The sequence below is a fragment of the Anas platyrhynchos genome, chromosome 2 (genome assembly GCF_047663525.1).
Source record: "Anas platyrhynchos isolate ZD024472 breed Pekin duck chromosome 2, IASCAAS_PekinDuck_T2T, whole genome shotgun sequence".
NCBI classification, from domain to species: domain Eukaryota; kingdom Metazoa; phylum Chordata; class Aves; order Anseriformes; family Anatidae; genus Anas; species Anas platyrhynchos.
Window position 1 is genome coordinate 146,316,990 of NC_092588.1, and position 19,252 is coordinate 146,336,241.

The following is a 19,252-nucleotide window of genomic DNA, read 5'->3' on the forward strand; positions in this document are numbered from 1 at the left end:
AAAAGAAGTTTAAAAATGCATTCAAAACATACCACAGTGCAGTGTTAGTGTTTCATAGCTACTTCATCCCATTGGAAAACTAGAAGAGACACATAGTGGAGCCAAAATCTATTGTGGTTATTTTATAAGGCAGCTTAAAATAGTTTGTGTCAATGGTTCATCTTGAACAAATCTGAAAATTGATCCGTGCAATTGCTTACAAAATATTAATAGGAGTGCAAACTAAGGTAATCCTTGCTAAAGGATGTTTAATCTCATCTGATCAAAACTTTATCTCTTTCACCCTTTCAATTCCTTCTTATAATCTCCAAATTTCACCTGTTTAAAAATGGTTATTCATAAAAAATTATTGTGAAGTCAAGGGAGCTTGAGTGATTGTGGAAGTTACTGAAATTAATCAGAAATAAAGCAATATCTATAAAAAATGTTGTCAAAAATCCCAGTGGATATGGGAATCCACTTTGTTCCCGAGCCTTAATTGATTTTCCTTCTGTTTCTGGTGGTCATTCAAAAGGGTGATAACTGGGGAAGTTGTTCCTATGTGACTTTCAGAGATAACTGAAAGATTCTGGTTGGTTTATTCTCTGTGACAATGACTTCTATCTCTAGACCTAGGTGAATGGAAAAGGTCACCCTTTACCCATCCTGAATATGAATACTGAAATCTTTTCAGTGAAAATCCAAAATCTCCAATATGACAGTTACAGTGATATTTATCTTCTTGATCAGTATTTCCTTCATATATTTGAGTGTCAGGAGGAGAGACTGGCTTATGGAAAACAATTGGGAAAAACATGAGGTAGCACAAAGGGACAACTTCACAGTGATTTCAAATCTGATTGTAAATGCTTTGTTTAGATTGTAAAGAAAGGAAACACGTTGACATTTCCAAACAGAAAGACATACAAAGACATATTTCTTCTGTTCTAATATTATTTTCACAGCCAAAAATACAATACCCTGGATTTTCTAGAAAAGATAGAAATATGTTGCAGGAATTAAATCATTTTTGGAAAGGACCAAGTCTGCTAAAACTCAAATTTTCATATTTAGATGGATTATATATATATCTGGAAGAGACTCCCTGTTGATGCTAAGTTTATCACGTGAACTTTCTTAGAATGAAGAGGTACAGGTAGGATGTTTCAGGTACAGGTAGGATTGAAGAGAGAGGTGTTTTGTTGCCTTATCAACTAAGTAGTGATTGGTTTTCAGTGTGGTTTAGTAGCCTCTTAATGTTATGGACCTATTTAATCAGAAGATCTGTAGTCAAAATGGGATTGGACCTGTCTTTGTATCTGCGTTTTGATACTTTTGTACTTCATGCTACTGAAACAAAGGTTATATCTATAAGCTGTATAAGTCTGACACTACTCTCTCTCTTTATTACAGTTACTATTACTTACTGTTACAGTTCATGGCAGCAAATTCTAGAATAAATGGAATATTTTGTGTTTATTTTGCCTTTGGGCAGTTGCTGCATTCTCTATGTGCCTGAGCCACTTAGAGAATAAGTTATGTGGAAATGGAACTTATTAACATCTGGACAAATGTGACAGCATTGATTTGTAAGTTACAGAAAATAAATCAGCTTCATCACTCTGTGACTGGGAAACATTATCTATCTATCTATCTATCTATCTATCTATCTATCTATCTATCTATCTATCTACTTGTTGGTCTATGAAGCAACGTTTCTTAGGAGTTGCTGGTAGGGTGAATCCTTGTACTCTGAAAAAATATGTTGCATTGTAACTCTAATGAAGTAAAAATAAATAAATACATAAATAAAAACAGATACATTTTTATAGCGCTGACCAGGACAACTATTTGTTAAAGCTTTTAGTCCAAACTATATTTGTATAATTTATTCACAAAGAAAATATATAAAATTTTGAATGTCTTTACAAAACAAAATTGTTCAGCATTTCTTTTGCTATTATTTCTCACAGGAGAAAGAAGTAGTAGAAACAAAAACTTTAGTAAACTTTTAAAGACAAGATGTCAAATGTCTATATGAAGTACTGTAGCCTATTATACATTTTGACTTCACCTCTATTTTTTTTTTTTTTTTTTCCCCTTGGTAATAGAGTCTTGACCATTATACTGACTTAAGTAACTGATATTGTGATATTGTAGACAGATGTTGGCTCAGATCTGCTTGGATTAGGTTTCTTGCAGAAATTTACAGATATGGACATATTATACAGACATCTAAGTTTTCAGAAACAAATCTGTTACAGATACCCTTTAAGCTTTTCAGACTGGGTGTTTGAAAACATTTCTGCATTGTGCCATATCAATTTGCCACTTGAGAACAGAAAGAAGGGAAATGAAGAGTTACGGTTGCAATCAGCTACTAGAACATGATTTAATTTTAATATTAGAAAGTTACATTAAAAATACTGATTATTTATTTATTTATTTTAACTCAGAGGAAATAAGGGAAAGGTGTTATGAGTTCTGAGCATCTGGTTTCAGTTTCTAACTTTCCTGTATTTCTAAAAGTCATTATGTATTGGATTATAGGGCCAAGGAAGAACAAATGATATGACTGAGTAGCCAAAATGAATTGTTATGTTCCTCTTCTAGCTCCTATTGGTTTTGGAACTGTGAAGGGTCCAATTACAATTTTACTTTGAATGCTTCTGGCTTTTCTTGTTCTCTGTTCAGGAAACAGATGAATGGGTACACTGTTGTTCATATTGTAGTAGGGAGGTAGCAATTCATCCTGGACAAGGCTTGTGTGACTTGGCAAATATTTCCACACCTCCCCTCCAAATAAATAAATACATACAATAAATACATAAATAAAACCTTTAAATGAAATAAGGATTTAAATAGAACAAAAATGTATGGAGACAGAATTTTCCAATTTTATAAATGTCTCTCCTAATTAATGTGTTTATCTTTTCTGCATCAGTACTGATATGTTTTTATTCATTCAGCTACTTAGAAGAACAAAACCTGAACGTATTTCAGATCTTACTATAAAATGCTGGAAACTCTATGTATTTTTATTTATTTATTTATTTACTCATGTATTTTTATTTATTTAATTATTTTTCCAATGTTATTTGCATTTTATCTCATCTCATTCATTTCTGTGGCACTCACTTCAGCTGAAATGAGGCCTAAAGTCTGTTCTTGAAGGGTCTATTTTATCTGAAGTGCTTACACTATGATTCAATTTGTTCAGTGTTTTCTGCCTCTCTACTTGACTGCTTAAAGATAAAAGACATAACATAAAGGCTGAAATCCAAAATGCAGATTTTAAAACCATCACTCAGCTTTCACAGTCACCTGGAAGCAAGATTTCAGTAGACCTGTCCAAAACTGCTTCTGCCCCAACAGTGCTGCATGGCTGACAGCTCACAGACATCACTGTTTTCACTTTCTTTAAGAACTTTGAGCTGACAACATCCCTCAGAATAGTTTTGGTAGGCTGGATCTTATAAAAACACAGAGAAGGAAAGGGTTTTTGTTCTCTTAATGCACCTTTTGTCTACTAGTCCTGTGACTGGATCTCTCAAATGAGGTACTGCAAATTTGGCCTCAGCTTCTTTTTCCATTTGAAGGAAACCAGACACAATTTCTAACATTCAGACTACACAAGCATCTTAGGGGTATTCTTTTACTCTCGCCTTTTAAGATACTGTGAAAAACATAAAATTTCCTGAGGAAGAAAGTAGTGGCTAGGATACTTTTTTTAGAAACAGGCTGGTCTGTATTTAAATACTGTGTACTAATGCTTGGAAGTGCAGAATGTAGAATGTAGACTAAAGAAAATCTCTTGAGTCATGTACAACTAAAACACTGTTTTATTACTTCTGAAATGAGGATCTCAATGAACTCAGATAAACAGAGGTTTTGTATCAAGTTTTAGCACCCTCCATAGAAGACTACACATTGTGGCAGGTCTGAATGTGCAGATGGAGTCCAGCTAACATAATTTGAGCTAAGCAGTATCTGAGGAGGGTTATAGGATGTCTAGCAAGAAAAATAATGTACCTCCTCACATGTGTGAAGCAGAGGAATAAGTATATTTAGTGCTTCAAATACTTGACAGTAGGCTTTAATGCTAAACTACCTCCCCTAGTTTTGTGCATGAATCTGACAGTATTTAAAGGGAGAAGAAGATGCAGGTGGACATCTCTCTTGTGCTGAAATGCCTTAACCAAGGTTTTCAACCTATTACTGAAATACAGGCCCAGATTTTTGGCCCTGCTAAGGAAACATCTCTCACAGGTATTACTGATGTGATGTTTAAAAGTAGGAACAAAGGGACATTTAGTTCCTCATATCACATATATTCTGAATCTATTTCCTCATCTTTAATCTACATGTGCCTTAGTGGTCCTTAGTTTTAATGTTGTATTCTAACATCCTTCTATTCCACAAGGTCCTCAATCTATCCAGTTTGTAGAGCCCGGGAGACAACTGAGATGTTGGCAGGAGAGGACCTGGATTAGAGGAATTTATTTTCAGGCATGACTGTGAAGTGTCAGTCATGTTGTTAACACTAGATAATCTGAAACTGGCAAATGTGAGGAAATTAAATTTAAAGCTGGCACTTCATCTTTAATTCACTGTTCTGTGTGCTGTAATGATATAATTTTACAGCAGTGTGAATTAAGGTTGGAGTAGGATCAGACTTTAATCTGACTTATCTGTTTTTTGTCAGTTTAATCTAGTTTAACAACATGTTTAATTTGGAAGACTTTCCAAGTCACCTAAGGGAATTGCCTTATAGTTCAGCACAGCATTTGATACTGAAATCTAAAAAGAGAAAAACTCAACAGCCTCCTTTCTTCTACCTGATAGTGTTGATATTATCTTGGATGGTGTTGATATTATCTTGGAGTAGAGTGCATCTGTAATAACCAGGGGCTTACCGAAACGTGGACTTTTAGCACCGTAAGCAAAGGCCTTGAGTACACTAAAGAGAAGTTTTTGGTACTGATAGCTGTTTAATGTCATTGGTGCCAACAACAGACAGTGAAACAATCATTAACATTAGGACCATGTATCCACATTCTACAAGTGTGATTCTGCTAATATTGTTTTCACAAGTGGATTTTATTCTTGAAGTAAAAGCTCAGTATATTTTCATAACTTGAAAATTTGCTGGACAGGCTTCAATCTGAACTAAGTAGAGGATTTGTTTATACCCACTACACATTTTTTTCCAGATCTTTCATCAGTACAATAGTTCAATTCTTTACCCCATGACCTCACTATATTTTATTTCACTTCATCTTCAGATAAACAGGGAGAAATTTATACATTATTCATGCTGGGCTTCTCTCTTATTTTATAGTCACAGCCACATTAGCAAAAGAAGAGTGATAAGCAATATTTTATAAATTAAATTGTTTACCACCTTGTCTTGACCATAGAACTTGTAAGTGAACATAGTCCTAAACCTAGTGCTTTACGTAGGCATGGATAGCATAAGCTAGCCAAAGGGAGCAAGAAGCAGATAAAGAATTGAAAAAAATATATATATAATAAAGCTCTGTATCATGCCAGAGCCTGTGATACTGCTGTTCTTAGCTTCCTGTTAACCACAAAGCAAGGTGAAAGATCAACACAGACAAGGACAGTTATGTCAGTTACAAGCATGTGTTGGAAAGAGCCTGTGAAAAAGCATCTTTACATATAAGAGCAAACAAACTCACTATACTAGAAATACTACTTATGGTTTTCCTTTCACCCCAGGTAGAAAGACAAGCGTTCAACCTTTGAAATAAGGAATGGGTCCAGCCTCACATAATGACACTAATGGTATGGATTTGTCCATGAATACCTTAAAGTTACAGACATGTTTTCATAAGTTGGGGTTTAGTTCTAAAATGAAGAGAGCAAAAACATTTTGTGTAGATTGGTTTGGCTTTATTCAACAAGACATATGGCTGCCTAATTTCAAATGAGAGCTCAGACCTATTGTACTATATACATATGTTGTACTGTTTACCTATGAACACAACAAAGTGTTATTTAAACATTAAAAAATGGGATTTTACATACTTAGCTTCACGGACATAGTATGAACATCTTGGTGTACATCTTCCAGTTACATTCATTCAAAGGCATTTTGTGCCCTCTGGTGACCAATCAGAGCTCCATTTTTCCAGGTTAGCGGCAACCTTTTTGATACCAGGACTCTTTTTAAATATTAGTAAAATTTTGTACTCATAGGTTGGGCTAAAGTAATAGCATACTTAAAAAAATGCATGGTTAGTTCATACTTGTTTTTATTATTATTATTTTTTCCATATACTTTAACTTGTCATATGATAGACTTTCATTTAAGGTTGGATTTCTAAATTCTCAATTTGGCCCTGTAATCAAAGCATTTCATCCAGAAATTGTCATATGAGGTAAAATTTGGAAAAAAATCATTGCGAGCTACTTGGTAGATTGAATTACCTATCAAAGCAAAAGGAATTTAATAACGTATAAATATCATGTCATAGTAACAATACATCTTGCAAAAAACATTTTCCATACTAAAAGATCATAGAATAAATCGCATTCGTGACTTTTTTACAAAAAAATATCAAAGTGATTTTTAATTTTTTTTTATATCTATGTAAAGATTTTGTCCTGTAGTGTCTTATGTTTAGAGGCATCACTAGAACCAAAATGTAACCACATTTGTAAGTGAAGCATTGTGTATTTAAAACAGTATACAGAAAAACAAAACAAAACAAAAACAAAAACCTGTAAGCAAATCAAATCTTTCCTGGCATATAAATAAGCATATGCATAAAAAGAGTTATTGAATTAATAAGTTAATTTAATACTTCAAAAAATATGAGGTATTATAAAGAGGCACAAAATAGAATTCAGTTAGATGGAGTTGTCATCAATACTTTTGGAAAAGTTGTCATTTAGATCTTACTTTTTTCTTTCATAAAAAAAATAAAAAGTGTATGATATGTTGTCATACCACAGTTTGGCACCAATCCAGCGCTGTAGGGGGAAACCATCATAAAATGTATTTTTCCCCTGAGATTTTCATTTACCATCCAAGAACTACCCTGAAGAAGGAGAAAGGACAATTTGTCCTTACCCACAATACCACAGGTTTTTTGTATTGTTGCAATCTAATATTTTTTCTGGCAATAGCCCTGATTAACAGTCTGATTTGTCTCCTTGTGGGCACCTCAAAGCCCCATGAGGTCAGCTGAATGTTTTCTGCTGATTTTGGTAGGTTTTGGATTGGGTTCTAAAGGAAAGAGGCCCGGCATACTAAAACTAAGAAAACAAACAAGCAAGCAACAACAACCAAATAGTCAGTATCTTTTCCCAAGGATATAGTATTGTTTTTAGGGCAGGCCTCTCAATTTGAAAAAGTGTCAGTGTGCTTAATACTAATAGTTACTTAAGCTGTCAAAATGTTTGGAGAATTAATTACTGTTTGCAAAGTTTGTAAGTGAATTAAAGAAAGTGCATAGGATTTTAGTATTGTTTGCAGGTCTATTTTTAATAAATCCCTCTTGATCATAATTCATTGTCCCTCCGATAATTCATCTAAGCCTTTTCAGTCAACACTTTCTGTTCCAATCCATATTAATTAACAATATTGGTCTGTTGGTGCTACAGCATTTACCATTTTCCCTCTGGTTTCAGAACACTGTAATTAAAGCAGTCCTAAGAGAACTGATTAATGAATTGACCTGAAATGCCTTATTATAGATCCTACACAAAACTTACTTTTAAAAATGTACTACAAAGTTTTGTAGAGTTTAGCTAGAAAGCCACTAGAGCCTGAAGACTGATTCTCTCTGTAAAACACAGAAGACCAAAGTATAAAATTAAAATTTTCCTCTACCTTTGTGTGTAAATCAATCTCAGGAAGTGCAGCTTTACAAAGGGTAGCTCAGATTAGAGAGTGGCATTTGCTTATGCAAAAGATTAGTTTCTAATTCTACTATAAGAAAGACATTAATATATATTTCTGTTCTCATTTAAAACTCCACTGATTTCATTAATGTTCTTATTATGGTATTGACATTTTTTTAAAATTATTATTATTGTTGTTATTTATATCACTATTTGTGATTTCACTTATTTTTTTTGTGATCTCCTTTGGTAACTGTATATATGTGACACTACCAGGAAATAATATAAGTAACTTTCTTTTTCTTGTCACCACCAAGAATGTTTTAGATTATTTAGTTAGTTCTTTGTTAAGAAATAAAACTTTGGCTATGGAGGGGGGGGGGGGGGGGGGGGGGAGAAGAGAACAAAAAGATCTTGCCAGAAATCATCTTTACATGTAATTTGTAACAGAGGCAGTTTGGTTGTTCAGATGTTTTCCTTCTCACACTTCTCCAGTTAAATGAATGAAAACTATTCTTTTCAATATTTTTCATATGCTGGATTCTTGTTATAGGATAAGGAGAGAAGCAACCAGATGCTTATGAAATTGTAGTGGGAGAAAAGAGAAAGGGCTATTCATGGATGGATTTGGAGAGGGGTGAAAAGGGTGGTAATATAATAAGTTGAAGTATTTTTTTTTTTTTATGCCTTAGGGAAACAAATGAGAGCAAAAGTAAATGCAGTGTGAAAGCACACAGTTTGCTTATTTATTTATTTATATATTTACTTAACCATTAAAGTTTGAATTAGTTATCCATGCTAATATAACTTTAAATGTTTTGTCTTTGGAGTATACTTAGGAGAGAATATTTTTTGTGTGTTTTTCTTTAACTGTGGATTGCTATGAGATAAAATTCATATGTAGCAAAATGAATTGCTACATATATGATTGCTTTGCCATCATATATGAATATGATTGCTTTGGTGCTAATAACCAGATTCCATGGAAAACGGGATTTTTATGAAAATTGTCAGATACCTGAAAATGACTGCACAATGCAATAATCTGAAAACACCACAGACAATTATGATAGTCTACTGAAGTGATATCATTTCTCTCTTGGACACCCTACCAAGAATTGGAGGGTGTCCAAGAATATGTCATTCTTAAGCGTTATTAAAAAATAAAATAAAATAAAAGAATGAAGCTTCCATTCACTGAGACTAAATGTTAAAAAAGCAGATTTTTTTGAACAGTCCTAATTTAATGAATTTACAAAACTGATTTCAGAAAGATGAATGAGAATGAAGTATTTTGTGAAGTAGCCAATGCCACTGTCAGAGCTGAAAACAGTGCCTTATTTTTAATCCCTTCAATCTACCACCCATCCATTTGTTCAAAACGGACATAGCTCAGCCCTGTAAGGTTAGCATTAAATGTTATCTACTAAATCCAGCCAAATTTAATCCTCCCTTGAATCATAGGAGTAACTCAATATAGTAAACTACCTTTAGGTTGGAGTTTCACATTATAGTTTTAATTGGGTGGACTTTTTAATCCCTTTATTTCAATAAGAATGACCCATATGCTTGTAGTTAGGTATGAATTAAAGCCTAAAAACTGTGAAAAAAAATATATATTGTGAAAGTCCTAGTTCTGTGTGAAGGCCTGAAGACAGCATTATTTTATTAATCCTGACCTGCTACATGAAATATTGACTCCAATATTTAACTAAATTATATGTTCCGGAAAGGCACAGGGTATTTCTGTGAACAGAAATACCAAGATGCATAAAAACAAACAAACAAACAAACAAACAAACAAACAACAACAAAAAAAAAACACACATAAAACAGTTTGTTAAATTGTTACCTACAAGTTTTATTGAGTTGGGACTTACTTTATTGGAAGGACTTTAGGAGCCCAGACATGTACCAAAAATATTCTTTAAGTAAATAAATAATAATAATAAGCTAGTTGGAAATGGGACATATGAAATAATTGAGGAATTTCTGTGATATCAGGGTTCAAGAAAAGATTTTTCATTTTAACTATTAGCTCACATTCTGGTAGCCCCACGGTTTCATCCCCAGAGCCTCAAAGTTTAATAACTGATGGTTTTAAGACCTAGAAAACAAAAAAACAAATAAAAACTGTATGTCAGATGTCAGTTATCAAATTAAAATCATCGTCTATATTAGCTTTTTCCACAAGATCTCAGAACTAATATCTGCAATTTTATGCCCAGCACTGAAGAAGTACATCACATATTAAGTAATCCTCAGTGTTGATGTTTTCCACATCATTGTATTAAAAGTATAAACTTTTAGAATTCAGTAATTCATTTTATTCAATTGATCTGCTGGACAAAAACAGAGCCACTGATTTCAGGTTGATAAAAGAGAAGATGCAATAATAATAATAATAATTTAGCATAAAAATAGTTAAATGATGTTCTCTCTTTCTCTCTGTATTCTCCCTTGAGAAGCTTTTTTTTTTTTTTTTTTTTTTAATGGCAATTCAGCTGGGGAAACTGAAATTCAAGATGCAGGAAGAATTCTTTCAATTCCATGTTGCAATACTCACTCCATGGCATTGTTAAATATTTCTCATTTTATTAATTGGATTGACCCCAATAAATAGAACCAGTGACTCTTGAATTTTCCAGAGAATGAATCTTTTCATTTGAACTAATGGTAAGTTACCCTCAGAAAATTGAGTTTGCGTTCATAATGAAGTTATGAAATCTACTGCTGAATTCATTAAATTGGAATAACTTTTATTTCATTATAGTAACAAACACAGCAAATTAATTTTCTCAGCTAGGCATCAGTATGTGTTTTTTAATAGAGAACACTATTATGTGTGAACAATTAAAATCATTTACATTTGGAGAACATTGATTATGAATGATGTTATTATCCCATTAATACAGCAAAACCAATCAAAACTGAATGTTAAAGAGCTGAAATTGTGCATTTAAACTAATAAGTAAATTATGTGCAGATGTAGACAGGAGTCTGGAACTTTGGTACAAAATGTTGGTTGTGACTGGCACATATGATTAGCAAATTTGCACTGTCCCTTAAGGTCTAATTAAGCTCTATACACTATAAGACAGAAAGCTCCATACACATAATTACCCATTGTGTGCTTGCTTATCTATTAAAAATATTACTTTTGTTGTATTTAATTATGCGTGAAAAATGACGAATGTAATTTTATCTATGTAATCTTATCATGTGATCATTCTGCCTGTCAAGGAATGCCAGTATTTTAATTCTTTATAAAGGAACAACAACTTGAAGATACAATTATATATATATATACATATATATACATATAAATATATATATATAATGAAACTTTTTATATGTTGTTACTTTTTTTTTTTTTTTTTTTCCTAATAACATCCTTTTGGATAAATGGAGAGCTATCTGTATGCAATTGCATCTTTTTATTTTTTTTCTCTCTCTCTTTTTTTTTTTTTCTCTCTTTTTTAACTGAAATAGGAAATAAAAATCAAGCTGTCCTACAATACAATATGGATACCCTACAATAAAGAAAGGGTAGGTCTCTCTGCAAGTAGGGTCTATGCTCCTTGTCACTTTCAGACTCCTAAAGTTGTTTTACTTCAGAATCAGTACGGCCAGGGTGAAAAAAAAATATTTTCTGCAGGCAACAAAATATGAGGAAAAATATGCATTAATCCAATAAAATTTTTAATACTCTTCTTGAGAACTTACCTTGCCTGAAGATATTCAGCATAGTGCACGCCTATGCTGGCATAATGGAAAAATAATCAAAGCAATAAAAATTCAGATTAAAAAAAATGTTTACACAGCCAATAGTGAAAATAATATTTTTAAGCCTGAATGCTAACTCAACAAGAAGGCTTCTACTCAATCACCTGATGCTCCTAAGGAAATTTAGGTCTCATCATACTATAGTGATATATACCATATATATACCATATAAAAATAGAAAATAGGGCTGTAAATAGACCTTTGGAGGTCAAGTTGTCCGCTGCTTTGCCTGAAGGCAGGATCAATGATTCCTCACAGATGTTTGTCTAAACCAGTCTCCATGAAATGAGTACTAGCAACTTTTTTTATCTCATCAGTTCTTAACTCTAGCAATTGCCTGGAAGTCAATAAGATGACTACTCGTGTCTAGCCCAAGCTCCTTTCATCACTATGTGTTTTCTCATGTGTTTCCTTAATATGAATGTGACATTTGCCTCCTTCCAGCAGTGGCATTTAAGCTTAGGAACTATGACTCCTCACTTTACTAATCAGTAAATAAAAATCTTATTGTAGGTGCTAAGGAATGCATAAACACTCTAGCTATAGGAGAAAAGGACATTCAGATGTAGGGAAGGTTATGATCTTATGTCAGTGTGCTCCAAAACCACCTGAGTACCTGAGGCAAAGTAAGTGCATGACAATCCATATGCTTTTTTTCTTTTTTCTTTTTTTCGTGCAAAACAAATATTTATGTTCACTTTGGTGGCTAAGAAAATATTAGTAATTTATTCTGCCAAGAACAATAATGTGTTTTATATACACTGAATTGTATTATACAACAGAGAAAGGGGAGATTTCTCTGCTAATGTTTAGAAATGCTGCTTCTGAAAAGCAAAGTCTAATTCACACAGATGTGGCTGCTGTTTGCACCACAGCTCTGCTGGCAGCCAGCAGTTTCACGTGGAAGCTTACCAAAAGACAAATCCCTTACACCCGGAAATCACAGACGTGTGCAGCTGATTACTTCCCTCCCTGATTTTTTAAATTGCTCTTCATTTATTTACAGCAATTGAATATTTGGTCAAACTACTGCCATATTCTTCCTTCAAGTCACTATGCTATGAAGAGGCATGCACCGTGCATAGAACAGAGCCATCTGTACCCTTTCAGATGTAAGTGATGTTTGTTATCTTACTTCTTGTTGGTATTCATCTGCAATTGTACCAAGAAACATTGCCTGGTCAGTCTCTCAGACTAAGTAGCCATAGATGATTACCTTCCTGACTGAGTAAAGTCTATAGGTGTGAATCTGTCCAGATAAAGCAAATAAAGCGAGGGACACTCTGTGACTTATAGAATACCTGGACTGTGCTCACTTCCCTGTCTCTTTCCTCTGCAGCTGCCAGTTCATAACAAAGCTTAGTTGCAGCTCCTGCACGACCTTCCTCTTCCAACTAAAGCCAGTAGAGTGACCCAGCTAGTTCTAATGTCCTAAAAGATAGAAAAAAAAAATAGAAAAAAAGATTAACTCTCAAGCAGAAAGATTTTTTTTTTTTCCAATCAGAAATTAAGAAATTAAAGAAGGGTTAGTTTGTAAACATTTCATGAAGAAAACTTTCTTGGCACCACTATGATTTGAGTATCAAAGATACAATTTTCGCATGCAGAGTGGACCATTAGTGGGGCTGTAGTTTGACTAGCTGTGAGATCACGGTAATCACACATTTTGACAAATTTCTTTTCTTCCTCATTAACTTCAGCTTTTCTCTGGATTAGTTTGAACCAGCTGTAATTCATCTAGGCTTTGGTCTCCTCCCTGCTCTGAGAGATAACTGGTAAACAGCACCATCTGCATGGAATAAGAGAGGCGAAGCTGCTCTTTCAGTTAAAGATTGTTGTATTTTGTTTTATTTTGCTATTTTTTTTTTTCCCTTTCATTACAGAAAGCAAAGCAGCACCAGCTGAAATTAATCTTTATGATGAATAAACAATTTATTCAGTCCTTGTGAACACCCAGATGGATTAGTGGGAAAGGAAAAGATTTACACTTCGTAGATGATTGCTCTCTATGCCACACAGAGAAAATGTGATTACTTGTGTGTGATGATATTTGTACTTACTGGCCTCATAACTGCATCTGCACCACTTATGGTACAGTGACATAATGTTATCTGGGGTGAGTTAGTGTTCTCCTATTATGTCAAAAACCATTCAGATCTTCATTTCTAATATTTTATTTAGTAGGAAAATATGCAAATGACTGGAATAAAACACACATAGTCTCTATATATATATTACTGATTTAAATAAATAAATATATATATATATATATATATATATATATATATGTTTTTGAATCTGAAAATAAAGCCAAAATATCTCTGTTTTTCTCTTTCAGCCTAGATTAATAACCTGTAATTGTGACTGAGGCTATGTAGATGATGATGGAATTCTCACATCAGTGATTGTCTCGTAAACTAACAAGAAATTATTTTCTTCTTGGTCCAGGTTACTCTGGGATAAATTCAAAAACAAAATGGGTCACACAGATCAACTCAGAAACTGATGTCAGAGAGCAACATGTGGCAAAATAGAAATAAGTCACTCACAAAATCGTTAGGCTGAATCAGAGATAAACTATTTTATTACCTGCTTATTCTGACTGAAAAAAAACATAAATAAATAAAAAAAGAGGAGTTAAACGAGCATAGTTCTCATTACTATTTCTGAAACAAATTTTTATTCATTTCAGAATATGGCAGAGATCCATAAGCTCTGAAATTTTTCACTATATTTTTGGTTTGTGTAAATAATAAGTGCTGTTCTGCAAAAATAGCATTTTCATTTTTAAATAGCTTTCCTAATGACTTGAATTTCAGGAGAGTTTCTATGACTACAAATCATACACCAAATTGTTGTCTATTAAATAGCACAATGACTATACACGCGACTAAAAATGGTAACATACTTCCATTTCCCATCCAGTAGAAAATATTCTTAAGTGTCTTTCACTTTCTTCTGCTTGACAAAATAAGTAACTACAGAAAAACAACAATTGAATATTTCAGATTATTATAAATCTGAATTAACTAAAGTAGATATAGTAAAATTTTTAGTAGGCATCAAGGTTTTGTCAGGAGAAAAAAAAAATAAAACCCAAAGTTTAAATAATTATTAACTTCTTTTTTTAGTAATCTTATCCCTTAACAGGAAATGTAACATCTCTTCTGAGATATTTTCAGTAGAAGAGCTCCAAGAAAGGTAATAAAGTTTTCACAGGAACAACACCTGTTTAGGGTGACACTTATTTTTATTTTTTTTATTTCTATTTTTATTCTTTTTAGTTTGTTAACAAATCAAAATAGTTTACTTTATTTGAAGAGAAATAAGTAGGTGAATCGTAATTACTTTAGAACTTCCTGAATCTTAGAAGTTTTAGCAACTGACAGAGGATTTCAGAACACTTGTGTAAAGCTTGTGACAGTCTGCTGCTTCTTTCCAAACTTTTGTTCCCACTAGCAGTGACTTTTGCAGTTCAGTCTCTTTTGGTGTCAAAAAGATCACCCAGTGTTTTTAGTGGTAGCTCCAGACTCAGGCAAAACACAAAGTCACTCCATATCAAACAGTCACATATTTCATTCTAAACTAGATTCGTTACTGGAGTAGTTTCTATACTGGACAAGATGACACTTGAAACTGCACAAAACAACACAAAATGAGAACAAGCTATCTTATAGCCTGTTCATGCATAATAACTGTTGTCTCTCCTGACCATTTCATATGCCGTATGTCCAAAGTTATTTTTGGGGCTGTGATTCTTGGTTATCCAACTTTCTCTCATATGGTTGTTTGGCATTCTTTAATATGTTGTAATTATACATCAGCTGTTTATCATACCATCTTATCCCAGATGCTGTTCTTGTGTTTCTGGCAGCACAAGTGTGTTCCTTTCCTATTGATCGTTCTGTGTTGTATTTGGAATTCTAACTGCTTTGTATTCAGCTGGCAGTTAAAAGAGAATACTTTTCCATCTGTATTTGTCATATAATAATATATAATAGTGGGCAAATTCAAGCTACCTTTGACCTGTAAGAAGGAATACTGTTCCAACTTGATACCTAGATACACAAATAAATTAATTAAAATGTGTTTAGCTTCCTTTCACTACTAATTCAAAAAAAATTATTTATTTATTTATTTTTAAAACACATTTGCATTATGCACTGTCCAGCTTCTGGATATATTAGAGATCTGAGTTGCACTTCTGTTGCAGTTCTTTTCTCTTACAGAGGTACTTTCTTCCTTGGATTAGATCCTTAGTCCATTCCTGTCATTATGAACTTGAATCTTGCTCCTTGTTACTGATATTTATTTGTTTATTAACTATATTAACCCTTGATCCTGTCTGGTCTCTGTCTTCCCATTATTTTCTTTGAGCTGTTCAGATTCTGATCACTCACAAGTTTTACATGCTTGTTTTGGCCGTTGTTGTTCTCATAATCATTTCGTTTGTCTATACAAATCTATATGTTTGTTAGTCTCTGTTTTTACCTTTGATCTGGAATCATCTAATATTTTCATTTTCTACATGTGACTATCAACTTGACTTGGGTCGTTATCTGATGCATTTAGGATTCCTATCTTCTACTTCAGTTCAAGGTTGTTCCATTATGTATTTATGAGTTTCTTACCCTTATGGGTTATTCCCAGATAGTTTCCAGATGCCTTCCTTAAAACAGTTTCAGATTATTTAAACTGCATTCCTTGTATCCTGCTTTTGCTATTGATATACTCAGTTGTGCATAGACATGACAACTATATATAAATTAAATACAAAATTTCATATTCAGTTCTGCAGAATTAAATAGATGAGCGCAATGTTATGTGTTAGCTCTTAACCACTGTTTTTGTCTCAGCTTCCTGCCTGAGATCATATAAAGCACCTCAGAACTGAATAATAAACAAATAGAAAATAGGAAGAGATCCAGTAAAAGAGGGTATAAACTTTCCACCCTGCTAGCACTCTCTGTTGAGGCATGTGACTTATTCACACCATGGAAGAGGAGTCATGTAGTTACTCAGCTTTAGCAACTCCACTGGGAGCATATCCACATTCCGATTCATGTGTGAGACTAATCACTTTCTGTTCTTAAGCCACTGTGAGATTCTTCTAACCAAATAGAAATGTTATTGGCAGTACCAGAGAAAGCCTTGGATTTGGATGAAGACAAAGATGCAAGCAGGAGTTTGGGCTTGTGGAGACAATGACAAAGTTGTCTCTAATTGAAAAAAAAATAATAATAATTAAAAAAAAAAAAATAAGATTCCTAAATCTTAATATCCCTCATGTCCCTTCCCTGCAGTGAACTGACAGCTGTGAAACAAGGATGTCACATTCCACCAAGTGGCTATTCCACCAAATGGAATAGCCAGTCAGACATTCACCAGAGTGCTGTAATAGGATCCCAAAGTTGTTTGTAAGCCAGAAGGATACCAGTGTGATTCTGCAAGAGGGTATTTCTTTTTATTTTTTTTTTCTTTTTATTTTTTTTTTATTTTTTAGGTTGTAAAGGTTGAATCCAATATAGATCCAATGTTAGAATTAAGTTAGTCAGGAAGACTCAATCAGTTTTTATTTATTTATTTATTTAAGGTATGAGTACACAGAGTTTAATAGTTTAACTATGTGGTCACATAATATTTTTTTTTTCATTAGAAGATGAGCCTTACTTGTACACTAGCAAGTGATTGTGTTTTCTGTCACTGATTCTTGCTTTACTGGAAAGACTTGAATGCCAGTTATCTAAGGGATTTCTGGAGAAAGGATAAATTATATTAAAAAAAAAAAATGTTCTTCAATGTTTTTTCTAGATCTAAGATATTATGCATAATAATTGAAGGAACTAGAAAAGCCAGGCCAGTCCACATGGAATTTGGGAGGGCTGGATCTCTTCTTTCCACATAAAAGATATGTATATCAGATTTAGGAGTGGAAGAAGATATAACCACAATAGTAGATGTGATACAAGAACTGTTAGAGCAGAATAACCTTCCAATACTGTGACCCCAGAATGTTTTAAAAATTTTTGAATCATGGCATCATGGTTAAAGTTTCAATAACAATTTTGAAATTGCTGTGCAACTGGGAAATGCTTTTTTTTTTTTTTTTTTTTTTTGTAGGCAAGATCAGCTGTGGGCACAATTTAGAAATGGCATTGGAGTGGTAGGAGTTGAGAAAGGTTGTACTCCTTTGTCCTGTAATCTATGATGTGACATATGGAATGCCAAGAATAGACTGTCTGCAGTCCACTTTGTAAATCTGGTTCATAGGCACAAATTTTCTCTGAGTTGGGAAGGAATCTTGGAAAGGATCACTTCTACAGTTCCATCATTGAATTCATCATCATTGTCCCAGAGAAGCAGCGATCAGTGAGATGTGGCTCATGGGCTAGGCATTGGCAAGTTTGCTTTTGGTAGAAGATCGACTAGTGTGTGTGTGTGTTACGGTTACACTTTGTAAATAATTACAGATATGATAAGTTTTATATAGATTATAAAAATGATCTATTGTATTCACATTTTATGAAGAATAAAAAAGATGTATGAAGATTTTTTTTTTTATGCTGACTTCCCAAATATATTTTATACTTTGTTTGTTTTTCTGCATATGCATCTTTTTTCCTCTTTGGCATTTAATTTTGGCTTTAACATATTTCAAAGTATTTGTTTTATTAATGAAAGAACTGCATGTTAACCATTATTTTGAGGTCTACACTGTAATAATACATTATTAACAACGTGGTTCTCACAAAAATAAGCTGCAATGAGTCAATAATTATCAAGGTAGGATTTTACAAATATGATAGATGAGGCACTTTGTATCTATCAGAAAACAACTTCTCTAAGAGCTATTTTTTTTCCTTCTTCAGGCTGGAATCATATGAATAAACCTGCAATCAGGTGAAAGCAAACTCATTTGAGGGCTTTTTGATACTTAGTAGTCAGCAAGCAGTGACTGAATAAATGAGCAATGTTTGCAAGCTTTGGTCTAATTAATGTGAAATGGGCTGATACACAAATTCTGAGAAAATACTTGCTCAAGCTTGGTAGCTGTTCTTGCTCTCAACTCAGAACTATTCAAAATGTATCAGCTTGAGTCTAAGTTCTCCTTTGTATTTCATCTCTATCTAAAAGGTCAGATTAGAACTATGGGAATTTATCCCATGTGATTCAGAAATAAGGAAAATGTGAAACTCATGAGAACTGAAAACAGCTGTTTTACTACTTCCTTTTATTGTGCACAGACTGACAGATGACAGCCCTACCTTTGAACATATATCTTTGTCCATAAATTGGGTGTCACCTGCATACCTATTCAGAGCATATTCATTTGTCTTCTCCAGAGTGGAGGAGGCATCTATATAGAGCCCATCAGAGCTCTATACAGTATGTACTCCATTGCCATCTTCCTCTTAAAGATGTTGAGGACAGATCACAAGACAGGTACCTGTGATACTCCACTTGCTACTAATCAATCCCTGTCCTCTGAGCCTATCTAATTAGTTTTTTAACCATCCAGTTGTCAACTCACCCAGACTGTAAAATTCCACCTTCAGTAAAGGAATATTGTGTGAGACATACCTTGCTATATTCAAGGCCCATCTGGACGTCTCTA

At 33.4% G+C, this 19,252-nt stretch overlaps 2 long non-coding RNA genes across 5 annotated transcripts in view; one reads left to right on the forward strand and one right to left on the reverse strand.

Annotated features, from left to right (window-relative positions):
• The window catches only part of LOC110351284 (uncharacterized), a 102,450-nt gene that overhangs the window by 31,533 nt on the left and 51,665 nt on the right, over positions 1-19,252 (forward strand). For 3 of the 4 annotated variants that reach the window (XR_005263956.2, XR_002398497.4, XR_011807096.1), the window contains exon 2: positions 12,644-12,749. This is a non-coding gene — a long non-coding RNA (uncharacterized lncRNA). Of the gene's footprint in view, positions 1-10,378; positions 10,528-12,643; positions 12,750-19,252 lie in introns of those variants that run through there. The other variant, XR_011807095.1, reaches the window with a different exon arrangement.
• On the reverse strand, positions 9,719-14,617 carry LOC140001628 (uncharacterized). Its single transcript, XR_011807097.1, has 3 exons — positions 14,546-14,617; positions 12,939-13,068; positions 9,719-9,958 (listed from the first exon to the last, which is right to left on the reverse strand). It is a non-coding gene; the product is annotated as an uncharacterized lncRNA (long non-coding RNA).